General features: G+C 48.2%; 1 protein-coding gene across 1 annotated transcript in view; it reads right to left on the bottom strand.

Annotated features, from left to right (window-relative positions):
- Positions 1-12476, bottom strand: part of LOC144482991 (uncharacterized) — a 160993-nt gene that overhangs the window by 110180 nt on the left and 38337 nt on the right. The window lies entirely within an intron of this gene.

The raw sequence follows: 12476 nt of genomic DNA, 5'->3' as shown, positions 1-12476 counted from the left end.
GGCACACTGGACTCAAACACGGGACAATCCATTGAAATATGAGCTGGTTGGTCAGTGTGGGAGTTGGTGGCAGGACAGGAAAGAGGGAAAGTGTTCAGGATGAGGATTTACTGCTGCACAGGAACAAGTGAGGAAACGATGTTCCACAGAACATAGTTCCAAATTCCAGTATCCGCAGTGATTTGCTTTGATTCCAAATAAACTTATTGGACTTTAACCTGGTGTTCTGAGACTTCTTACTGTGCAAACTCCACATAGACAGTCACCCACCGCTGGAATCGAACCCAGACTCAGTGAGGCAGCAGTGCTAACCGCTGTGTCACAGTGAAGGGAGTTTGCCGCAAATTTCGGGTGATAACAATGAGCTGGATGTTGCTCAGAATGTGGAGCACTGCAGCAAAGTACAGAGAGACAGAGCAGCAAACTGGACTGAGAAATGGAGTCTGCAGACTGGAACTGGCAGCATGAGGAGAGGTTATTTAGTCTAACACCCACAGCAATCTACAACCCACCCCCATTACCGAGACAGTGAGACAGAGATTACAAACACTCACCAACACAGCTCCACTGAAACGTCCCAGGAAAAAGAGGGAATCTGTGGCAGTTCCTGTCCTGAAATAGTCCCAGGACTGTCACTCAAACCCCCAACCCGGCCCAGTTCACAGCTCAGCCTCTCAGCTTGCAGCTTCCTGCACCTTGAGCCAACCCTGCCCAGGTGTGGGAGGGATGTGGAACCACAGAGTGGGGGAAGGGGTGACCACCTGCGGTGCCCCAAATAGTTTCTCCTTCCCCTCCCCCTTGGCTCTCTAAGGTCTGAATGTGGATGTGTTGATGGACATTGCAGAGCCTCACTGAGCTTATCCTGGGTCACCCCCTCCCCCTGGGTTCAGTGTGTTCAGTTCGCTGCTTCTTTCCCTGCTGAACTTTCAGTTAATCAAAAACAGAAAGTGCTGGAAAACCTCAGCAGGTCTGATCGCACCTGTGATCATCCAGACTGGAAGCAGTAACTCCATTCTCTCTCCACAGATGCTGTCAGACCTGCTGAGATTTTCCAGCATTTTCTGTTTCTGTTTCAGATTCCAGCATCCGCAGTATTTTGCTTTTATCTTCATTTAAACAAGCATTCTTTCATGGCCTTTACCCTCCGTGCTCCTTTCCAGAGCTTCCCACCTTCTGCTATTGTCCCTGACTCCCACATTAACTGTCATTCCTTCCCTTTATCCCGCTCACATCCCGCTCGAAACTCAGGCTCAGAGTTTTGCCGCCATCTCCCCCTCCCCCAGCCTCCACATCCCAACACCCGGAATCTCTAACCCAGCGGTTCCAGTTTGTCTGGTTTGAGTTCAGATTTGCCGCAGCACCGACAGGATTTCACTTCAAACCAGCCGGAACTGACTGCTCACAAATCCCTAAATGTTTCTCCAGCAGCCCGGGCTTGTTAACGTTGTTTAAAGTCAGCGCCCAAATGCAGTTACTCTCCTCAGTTTAAAAAACTTCTCCGTTTAATCCAAAGTATTATTCGCACCAGACATAAACACAAAATTGTGAACGTTACCCACCGCCCCCCCCCCCCGCCCCCAACTCCCCCCGCCCCCCCCCCCTCCTCCCCCGCCCCCCCAACCAGACCCGAGCTGGGGTGTCCTGAGTAAGAGACATCTGTTTCGGGTGTGACAATTCTTACACATTCTCTGGTTGACATCAAACGGAAAACGCTGGAAATTGCCCCCATTACCGAGACAGTGAGACAGAGATTACAAACACTCACCAACGCAGCTCCAGTGAAATGTCCCAGGGAAAAGGGGGAATCTGTGGCTGTTCCTGTCCTGATATCGCCCCAGGATTGTCACTCAAAACCTCAACGCCGCCCAGTTCACAGCAAATTGCTGCTTTTGTCAGAAGGGTCACTTGGACTCGAAACCTCAGCTCTTTTTGTCTCCTTACAGATGCTGCCAGACCTGCTGAGATTTTCCAGCGTTTTCTCTTTTGGCTGGAAATACTCAACAACAGGTTTATTTGGTAGCAAAAGCCACACAAGCTTTCGAGGCTCTGAGCCCCTTCTTCAGGTGAGTGGGAATTCTGTTCACAAACAGAACTTATAAGACACAGACTCAATTTACATGAATAATGGTTGGGATGCGAATACTTACAACTAATCCAGTCTTTAAGAAACAAAACAATGGGAGTGGAGAGAGCATCAAGACAGGCTAAAAAGATGTGTATTGACAATACACATCTTTTTAGCCTGTCTTGATGCTCTCTCCACTCCCATTGTTTTGTTTCTTAAAGACTGGATTAGTTGTAAGTATTCGCATCCCAACCATTATTCATGTAAATTGAGTCTGTGTCTTATAAGTTCTGTTTGTGAACAGAATTCCCACTCACCTGAAGAAGGGGCTCAGAGCCTTGAAAGCTTGTGTGGCTTTTGCTACCAAATAAACCTGTTGGACTTTAACCTGGTGTTGTTAAACTTCTTACTGTGTTTACCCCAGTCCAACGCCGGCATCTCCACATCATGAATACTCAACAAGTCAGGCAGCCTCTGTGGAGAGAGAAACAGACTGAATGTGACCTGTCATCGGAACTGGGAAATATAATATTATTTCCCGCAACTGAAAGAGACACTTTACAGCCTTCAGAACAAAACTGAGCTCAACAATTTTACACCACAATCTCTGCCCCCATTGTGTTCTGTGTTTCGTTGCTGCTTTTTTCACCTCATTTCCCACTTGTTTACTTTACATTCAGACTATCGCTCACCAGCTATTCACACCTCATCCAGAACATCTTTTGTGTCTTTACTTGTCCCATTACCACTCGTTTTGGTCTTGGGCCGTGAAACATTTTGTCATTTTGCAGATCTTTCATTTTGTCCTTTTCCACCTCCCTCTCTCAATTCTTCAGAGGTCAGTCTTTGACAAAGGGTCATCTGGACTCGACACGTCAGCACTTTTCTCTCCTGACAAATGCCCGTGACCGCTGAAGTGCATCATGGGCATTCAGCCTCTGATCTTCGGGTAAGCGTTCTCCAAGGCGGCCTTCACGACACACGACAGCGCAGAGTCGCTGAGCAGAAACTGATAGCCAACTTTCGCACACATGAGGACGGCCTAAGCCGGGATGTTGGCTTTATGTCACACTATCAGTAACCCCCACAACTTGCCTCCTGGACTTGCTGGCTGTCCTGTCTGGAGACAATACACATCTCTTTAACCTGTGCTTAATGCTCCCTCCACTCACATTGTCTGTATCTTTAAGAACTGGTTGGCTGTAGAGATTTGCATTCTAATCAGTATTCTGTAACTTGATTTTGTGTCTCTGTGCACTGTTTGAGAGCAGATTTCCACTCCATCTGACGAAGGAGCAGCGCTCCAAAAGCTAATGGTATTTGCTATCAAATAAACCTGTTGGACTTTAACCTGGTGTTGTTAAAACTGTTACTCTAAATATATCCCCATCGCTCTGGGTGGGAGTGGAATTGATGATTTCTTGACTGTCTGTCTGCACTGCTGCCTCACAGTGCCAGGGACCCGGGTTCAATTCCCAGCTTGGGTCACTGTCTGTGTGGAGTCTGCACGTTCTCTCCGTGTCTGTGTGGGTTCCCTCCGGGTGCTCCAGTTTCCTCCCACCGTCTGAAAGATGCGCTATTTAGGTGCATTGACCCAAACAGGTGCTGGAGTGTGGCGACTCGGGGAATTTCACAGTAACTTCATTGCAGTGTTAATGTAAGCCTTACTTGTGACTAATAAATAAATTTAACTTTTAACTTTAATTTTGTGAACTCATAGAATCGTAGAATCTTACAGTGCAGAAGGAGGCCATTCAGCCCATCGAGTCTGCACCAACCACAATCCCACCCAGGCCCTATCCCCGTAACACCACATATTTAACCTGCTAATCCTCCTAACACGGGTCAATTTTGCATGGCCAGTCAACCTAAGCAGCACATCTTTGGACTGTGGGAGGAAACCGGAGCACCCAGAGGAAACCCACGCAGACACAGGGAGAATGTGCAGACTCTGCACAGACAGTGACCCAAGCCAGGAATTGAACTCAGGTCCCTGGCGCTGTGAGGCAGTAGTGCTAACCGCTGTGCCACCATGCCGCCCTCATCTCCTTGAACAAATAGTAAATTGTAGAGATTATAAAGTTTGAATTGTAATATCTAATGGTGTAAAATATCTGGGAGCAGAGTGGATGTGATAAAGGCTGGAATACAGACTGTGGGAATGAGGCTGAAACTGCTGTGCTCAGTGAATGGTTCTTATTGGAGGGAGGGATGTAGCGGGATCTTCCTTGTTACTCCACTTACAGGCCGATGTTTGAGGGTCTGCCGATAGCTGTGAGTGTCTCTCTCTTACAGGCCTTGAAATTTCAAAGGCTGGGGAATGCTGCACTGGGGCAAGTCCACAGGAGAGAGCGCTGAACCAGGCTCACCGTTTATAGCTGACCGGTAACCTGATACTTATATCACACAGCCATCCCAAAACCCCCACCAAGGCCTGAGTGATTCTCTCCCTTGTTGGTGGGACAATGGCCACCCTGCACCCACTCCACTCGAGTAGGTCTCCAAGAGAGAGAACAGAGAGACTCTGTCCCTTTTATCTCCTGACCAGCAGTCTCCCTTGAGTGAGCGGGTTCGAATCACTCAGATCACCCTCGGTTCCAGACTCCGGATTTATGGTAAGGGATATTGAAACTGTGACCTCGTCAGAGTGCACTGATGAGAGAACAAGAGGCAAGATGGACTCCAAATGAGTTTCAAAACTTACAGTGATTTATTTAACAATAAAATCAACCTCTTCAATACCCCACCACACATGAATAAAACTTATACTTCATACTACACTATGGGAGAAATGCTAATGGGTACAACGTATTACTGAACTTTAAAATTACAATACACCACCCCTCCCCTTGCCTCAACCTCTATCCTATCCTCGGGAGCTTCACAAGGTTGGCTGGGATACTCACAATTCTAAAAGGGGTTCCTTTGTGGTCGGCTCGAATGTCTTAGTGCAGGGTCGAAACGGAAGAGAGCTCGGTCCTGCTTGTCTGTGTCACTGCTTGCGATTCTGGAAGAGAGCTTGGTTCTGCTTGTCTGTGTCCCTGCTTGCGATTCTGGAAGAGAGCTTGGTCCTGCTTGTCTGTGTCACTGCTTGTGATTCTGGAAGAGAGCTTGGTTCTGCTTGTTTGACTCTCAGCTCAATTTAACAAAAACACCTTCCCTGCCCCCGTAGGTGATTTTCAAGGACAATGGGGCTTTCAATCACCGGCAGTTTCAGTTTAATTTAGTCAAGTCCACACACAAAAGGCTGGAACTGCCTTGACCCCCTGTGGGTCGTTATTTCAATGTCTTCTGTGGATGGGCCGATTTCTGTGGCCATGGACTCCCTGCTGGTCTGTTTACTGTCCTTTGTCCTTCTGATGATTCGATCACTGGTGTGTCTGCCTTTTTGGCCACTTGCATATTCAGGGACCTCACACCTTTTTTTCTCTTAGCACAGTCCACAGGCAGGTTATGTTTGTCCTGCCGAGTCTTCTGGGAGGTTTTTATCAGCCAGCAGCCAGAGTTGGCCACTTTTAAACTGGCAGGTTTCTCCTGAGTCCTTTTAAAATATGGAGGATTGCCCTGAAACTTACAGGGATGGGAGGAAGGAGAAAGGGATGGATGGTGAGAGGGAGGGATGAGTGAGGTGGATGGAGGGAGATGGGGGTGAATGTGAGAAGCTGAAGTTTACATTTGGAGAGGTTCCCAGTCTCTCTGATCAGCTGAACTGGGGAAGCTTTTGCGCAGACTGCACTGCTGCTGTTTCCCCTCCTGTCCACCAGAGGTCGCTGTAGGCCTCCCAGCTGCTGCTCCTCCCAGTGTCACCTCTTGCCCACTCCAGCCCCTCCAGTACACCTCACTGGAGCCCCAGGCCATTCTTGCCATCCTGCCAGGTCTCGGGTACTGAGGCCAGTAGTAAAGTTTATTTATGAGTCACAAGTAGGTTTACATTCGCACTGTAATGAAGTTACTGTGAAAATCCCCCAGTCGCCACACTCCGGCACCTGTTCGGGTTACACTGAGGGAGAATTCAGCATGGCCAATGCACCCTAACCAGTACATCTTTCAGACTGTGGGAGGAAACCGGAGCACCCGGAGGAAATCCACAGACACGGGGAAAATGTGCAAACTCCACACAGTGACCCAAGCTGGGAATCAAATCCAAATCCCTGGCGCTGTGAGGCAGCAGTGCTAACCACTGTGCCACTGTACCACCCAGTGCTCTAAGGTTAAGTTTCTTCTTCAAACCTAAGACGATACAGTGTCACATCAGGGCGGGGAAAAGGAGTCCATTGGCTTCAGATGGATAATGGTAAAAGTTAATATCCCAATTTATTCACTTTATTCCTTCAAGCTGAGGTTTACAAAGTGAAAATTCCACTGTTTATAGCAGTGACTAAATAAGCAATGACACTCATCCGATATTTAAATTAGTCTGGAATACACCTCAATTTCACACAGGTTAACATTTTTCAAGCATTTGGAACCCCAAATGTCTGCTGATGTGTCATCCAGAGCTGTTTTCCTGGCAGTTTGTGTCAGTAGCAGGCTGCTGTTACCATCCACTCTTGGGCAGGGTGAGGAGACAGCTCCGACACCGACCTCAGCTGGAATGGGAATTGAACCATACATTAGTCCGCACGGCCAGCAATGCTGCAGGAATTGCAAAGGGGCTGCACAGAGGTCCAGAATTAGAAGAGGGGGTTGTGGAGATGGAGGAAGCGTCTGCAAGACATGGGGACATTTTGGATTATCTCAAAATTACAGAATGCGGGAGACCAGTCAGGAATGTGTTGAAATTGTCAAGTCTGGCAGTAATGTGTGGATGTGGGATTCAGCAGCAGATGAAGGGCTGCACGGTGGAACAGTGGTTAGCACTGCTGCCTGACAGCAGTGGGTTTCTGTGTACGTTCTCCCTGTGTCTGAGTTTCCTCTGGGTGCTTCCGTTTCCTCCTACATTCCAAAGATGTGCAGGTTAGGTGGATTGGCCATGTTAAATTATCCGTTAGCGTCCAAAGATGTGTAGGTTAGGGGGGTTAGTAGGGTAAATGCACAAGGGTACAGGGCCCATCGAGTCTGCACCGACTCTCCAACAGAGCATCTTACCTAGGCCCTATCCCCGTAACCCCACATATTTACCCCACTGTTCCACTGTGTTACTTATTCATAGTAAGAAGTCTCACAACACCAGGTTAAAGTCCAACAGGTTTATTTGGTAGCAAATACCATAAGCTTTCGGAGCACTGCTCCTTTGTCAGATGGAGTGGATATCTGCTCTCAAACAGTGCACAGACACAGAAATCAAGTTACAGAATACTAATTAGAATGCGAATCTCTACAGCCAGCCAGGTCTTAAAGGTACAGACAATGTGGGTGGAGGGAGCATTCAACACAGGTCAAAGAGATGTGTATTGTTTCCAGACAGAACAGCTAGTGAGATTCTACAAGCCCAGGAGGCAAGCTGTGGGGGTTACTGATAATGTGACATAAATCCAACATCCCGGTTTAGGCCGTCCTCATGTGTGCGGAACTTGGCTATCAGTTTCTGCTCAGCGACTCTGCGCTGCCGTGTGTCGTGAATGCCGCCTTGGAGAACGCTTATCTGAAGATCCAAGGCTGAATGCCCGTGACTGCTGAAGTGATCCCCCACAGGAAGAGAACAGTCTTGCCAGGTGATTGTCGAGCGGTGTTTATTCATCCGTTGTCGTAGGGTCTGCATGGTTTCCCCAATGTACCATGCCTCGGGACATCCTTTCCTGCAGCGTATCAGGTAGACAACATTGGCCGAGTTGCAAGAGTAGGTACCGTGTACCTGGTAGATGGTGTTCTCACGTGAGATGATGGCATCCGTGTCGATGATCCGGCACGTCTTGCAGAGGTTGCTGTGGCAGGGTTGTGTGGTGTCGTGGTCTAAATCATTTATTGTATTCTATTATTCTAGCCCTCTCGACATGAATGCTAGCATTGCATTTGCCTTCCTAACTGCCGACTGAATCTGCATGTTATCCTTGAGAACAAGCACTCCCAAGCCCCTTTGTGTTTCTGATTTCCTAAGCATTTCCCCATTTCGAAAATAGTCTGTGCCTCCATTCCTCCTTCCAAAGTGCATAACCTCACACTTTTCCACATTGTATTCCATCTGCCACTCCTTTGCCCACTCTCCTAACCTGTTCAGGTACTTCTGCAGCCTGCTGCTTCCTCAATATTACCTGTCCCTCTACATATCTTTGTATCATCTGCAAACTTAGCAACAGTGCCTTCAGTTCCTTCTTCCAAAACATTAATGTATATTGTGAAAAGTTGTGGTCCCAGCACCGACGCCTGAAGCACACCTCTAGTCACTGGCTGCCATCCTGAAAAGGACCCCTTTATCCCCACACTCTGCCTCCTGCCAATCAGCCAATCCTCTATCCATGCCAGGATCTTAAGCTTAGCACCATGTGCTCTTAACAGAATGAACAGTCTCCTATGCGACACATTGCCAAAGGCCTTCTTGGGATCAAAATAAATCACGTCCACTGGTTCTCCTTTATCTAACTTCCTTGTTATCTCCTCAAATAATTCTAAGAGATTTGTCAGACATGATCACCCCTTGACCAAGCCATGCTGACTCAGTCCTATTTTATCATGCACTTCCAAGTATTCTGCAACCTCATCTTTCATAATTGACTCTATAATCTTGCCAATGACTGAAGTCAGGCTCACTGGCCTCTAATTTCACATTTCCTGCCTCCCTCCCTTCTTAAACAGCGGTGTTACATTCGCTACTTTCCAGTCCTCTGTGATTCCTGAAAGATCACTGCCAATGCCTCCACAATTTCCTCAGTTATCATTTTTAGAATCCTGGCGTGTAGTCCATCCAGTCCAGGTGATTTATCCACCTTTAGACCTTTCAGTTTCCCCAGAACCTTCTCCGTAGTGATGGCCACTGCAGTCACCTGTTCCCCCTGATTCTCCTGGAGCTCTGGCATCCCCCTGGTGTCTCCCACCATGAGGACCATGCAAAGTAACGATTCAGTCCATCTGCCATTTCTTTGTTTCCTATTGTTACTTCTCCCGCCTCATTTTGTCGTGATCCAATGTCTATTTTTGCCTCTCTCTTATCATTTATGGATTGAAAAAAACTCTTCCTGTCTTCTTTTATATTACTGGCTACCTTGCAATCATATTTCATCTCCCCTCCCCCCCCCCCCCGCCCCCCCCCCTCCACCCGCCCCGCCCTATTGCTTTCAGAGTTGTCCTCTGCTCGCATTTTAAAAAAATCCCAATCCTCCAGCTTCCCACTAATCCTCGCCACTTTGTATTCTTTTTCTTTTGCTTTTATCTTGTCCTTGACTTCCCTCGTCAGCCGTGGAGGCCTCGTTCTCCGCTTGGCATGTTTCCTCCTCCTTGGGATAGACTCGGTGGAGGGGACATTGAACAATGAAGGTCGGTGAATTGCTAAAGTGGGTTAGCGATCAACGCTGAAATTGAAATTACAATGAACATTTTGCTGTCTTTCTCTCTCTCTTTCTTTCTCTCCCACTCTCTCATTTACAGTATTAGATTAAGTCATAAGCGTCTAGGCTTTCGACATTGACAGTGGAGAAATTGTCAGGAGGGAATGAATAAAGGAGAAGGAGATATGAGAGCCGAGAGGCAGCTGTTCTGGGACCCTTGCTGTTTGTCATTTTCATAAATGACCTGGATGAGGAAGTGGAGGGATGGGTTGGTAAGTTTGCTGACGACACCAAGGTAGGTGGTGTTGTGGATAGTTTGGAGGGATGTCAGAAGTTGCAGCGAGACATAGATAGAATGCAAGACTGGGCGGAGAAGTGGCAGATGGACTTCAACCCGGATAAGTGTGTAGTGATCCATTTTGGCAGATCCAATGGGATGAAGCAGCAGTATAATATGAAGGGTACCATTCTTAGCAGTGTAGAGGATCAGAAGGACCTTGGGGTCCGGGTCCATAGGACTCTTAAATCGGCCTCGCAGGTGGAGGATGCGGTCAAGAAGGCGTACGGCGTACTAGCCTTCATTAATCGAGGGATTGAGTTTAGGAGTCGGGAGATAATGCTGCAGCTTTATAGGACCCTGGTTAGACCCCACTTGGAGTACTGCGCGCAGTTCTGGTCACCTCATTACAGGAAAGATGTTGAAGCCATTGAAAGGGTGCAGAGGAGATTTACAAGGATGTTGCCTGGATTGGGGGGCATGCCTTATGAGGATAGGTTGAGGGAGCTTGGTCTCTTCTCCCTGGAGAGACGAAGGATGAGAGGTGACCTGATAGAGGTATACAAGATGTTGAGAGGTCTGGATAGGGTAGACTCTCAGAGGCTATTTCCAAGGACTGAAATGGTTGCTACGAGAGGACACAGGTTTAAGGTGCTGGGGGGTAGGTACAGAGGAGATGTCAGGGGTAAGTTTTTCACTCAGAGGGTGGTGGGTGAGTGGAATCGGCTGACGTCGGTGGTGGTGGAGGCAAACTCGTTGGGGTCTTTTAAGAGACTTCTGGATGAGTACATGGGATTTAATGGGATTGAGGGCTATAGATAGGCCCAGAGGTAGGGATATGATCAGCGCAACTTGTGGGCCGAAGGGCCTGTTTGTGCTGTGGCTTTCTATGTTCTATGTTCTATGAATGCTTGTTGGATGTGCTGGGAAGTATGTGCGCGATATGAGATGTGGGGAAGAGGTGAAGAGGTTCGCGCTCTCTTGTGGCCGTGGCTGACATGATTGTGCAAGTTGAAGATTTTAAAAGTGCAGTTCCTGCCGTGAGCAGCAGGGAGCAGTAAAAGTGAGGTGGATATTGAGGAGGCAAAGAATGGGGAGAGTGAGGAAAGTGGGAATTGCAGAATGGTGCGTGTGAGCGTGTAGGGCTGGTGGAGAGTTGGTTGGTCAAAGGTGTGTGTCCATGTTTTGGTTTACTTGCGTAGTTTGCTGTGGTGATGGCATTGGATGTGAGAGTGAATGAAAGGGACAGCAGAGGGAGTGAGTGTGGAGGCAGGCAGAGAGGCATCGGGTTTGTCTGTATTGAGGGGAACGGCAAAATATTTTGTTTGCTGCGATTGAAGGTGTGGAGAAAAGGATGCGTCTCGCTGTATTGGTCAGGCGGCACTGCTGTTCCTATTCACAGGTGCTATCCCACTGTCGAAGAGCACAGGGGATTTGACCTGCTCCGTTCCCGACCTGGGCCGGTTCACCCCTCCTTAGCACACCTGGTGCTCCCAGAGTCCTCTCGGAACACCATGCGGATACTGATCTTAGTGCGGACACCCGATCGGCACAGAGAGCAACAGCCCAGAACTCCCGACCTCAAGCAATCCAGCAGCCTCAGCCTCCCAGCAGCGGGATTACAGGTGCGCGCCACAGCACCCGGCAAACGCAATCCTTGATTCAGCCGCCTTCAGTTCAAACAGCAGCAAGAGCTCGAATGCAGACATCACTGCAAATATAATAGGCTGCTTCACTGACTCAACTGACCATAATTTGAGGAAGCTTCAACTTTGTGTGCTCAAGTTAGTCTAATTGACCTCTTAAAATTTATTTGTGCGAATTTTTGTTTGTATTCATGGAACCTGTGTGAATATGTTCACTCAGTCCCGTCCTCAGCCCAGGGATCAGTGCCATTGAAAATAAGGAGCCGTTTTCTCTGTTGGAATGGCACGCAACAGCTCGACTGTCTGCCCCTGAAATACGCGCGTTTACTGCGCGCATCACAGCAGAGTGGAACAGAGACCTTTCCTTTTCCAGATCTCTGAATGTGACGCAGTTTTTTGCCAAGTGGAAGCTATGATACCAGAAGACCATGAGACATAGGAGCAGAATTTTGCCACTCGGCCCATCGAGTCTGCTCCGCCATTTAATCATGGCTGATATTTTTCTCATCCTCATTCTCCTGCCTTTTCCCCATAACCCCTGATCCTCTTATTAATCAAGAACATATCTATTCCTGCCTTAATGACACTCAATGATCTGGCCTCCACACCTTTCTGCGGCCCAGAGTTCCACAGATTCACCACACTCTGGCTGAAGAAATTCCTCCTCATATCTGTTTCAAATGATTGTCCCTTTAGCCTGAGGTTGTGCCCTCTGGTCCTAGTTTTTCCTACTAGTGGAAACATCAACACTGCACTCAGCGCTGGAACACGTTGATAACAAGGACACCTATGTCAGACTCCTATTTATTGACTACAGCTCAGTCTTCAACATTATTATTCCCACGAAACACATCCCCAAACTCCGTGGCCTGGGGCTCAGCACCTCGCTCTGTGATTGGATCCTGCACTTCCTAACTCACAGACCATAATCAGTAAGGATAGGCAACAACACCTCCACCACGATCATCCTCAACACGGGTGCCCCACAAGGCTGTGTTGTCAGCCCCTTACTATACTCCTTATGATACCAATGACTGTCTGGCCAAATTCCCCTCCAATTTGATTTT

Source organism: Mustelus asterias, unplaced genomic scaffold, assembly GCF_964213995.1.
Source record: "Mustelus asterias unplaced genomic scaffold, sMusAst1.hap1.1 HAP1_SCAFFOLD_44, whole genome shotgun sequence".
Lineage (NCBI taxonomy): Eukaryota > Metazoa > Chordata > Chondrichthyes > Carcharhiniformes > Triakidae > Mustelus > Mustelus asterias.
The sequence above is the reverse complement of the archived record's forward strand: the minus strand, read 5'-3'. Positions and strand labels throughout refer to the sequence as shown.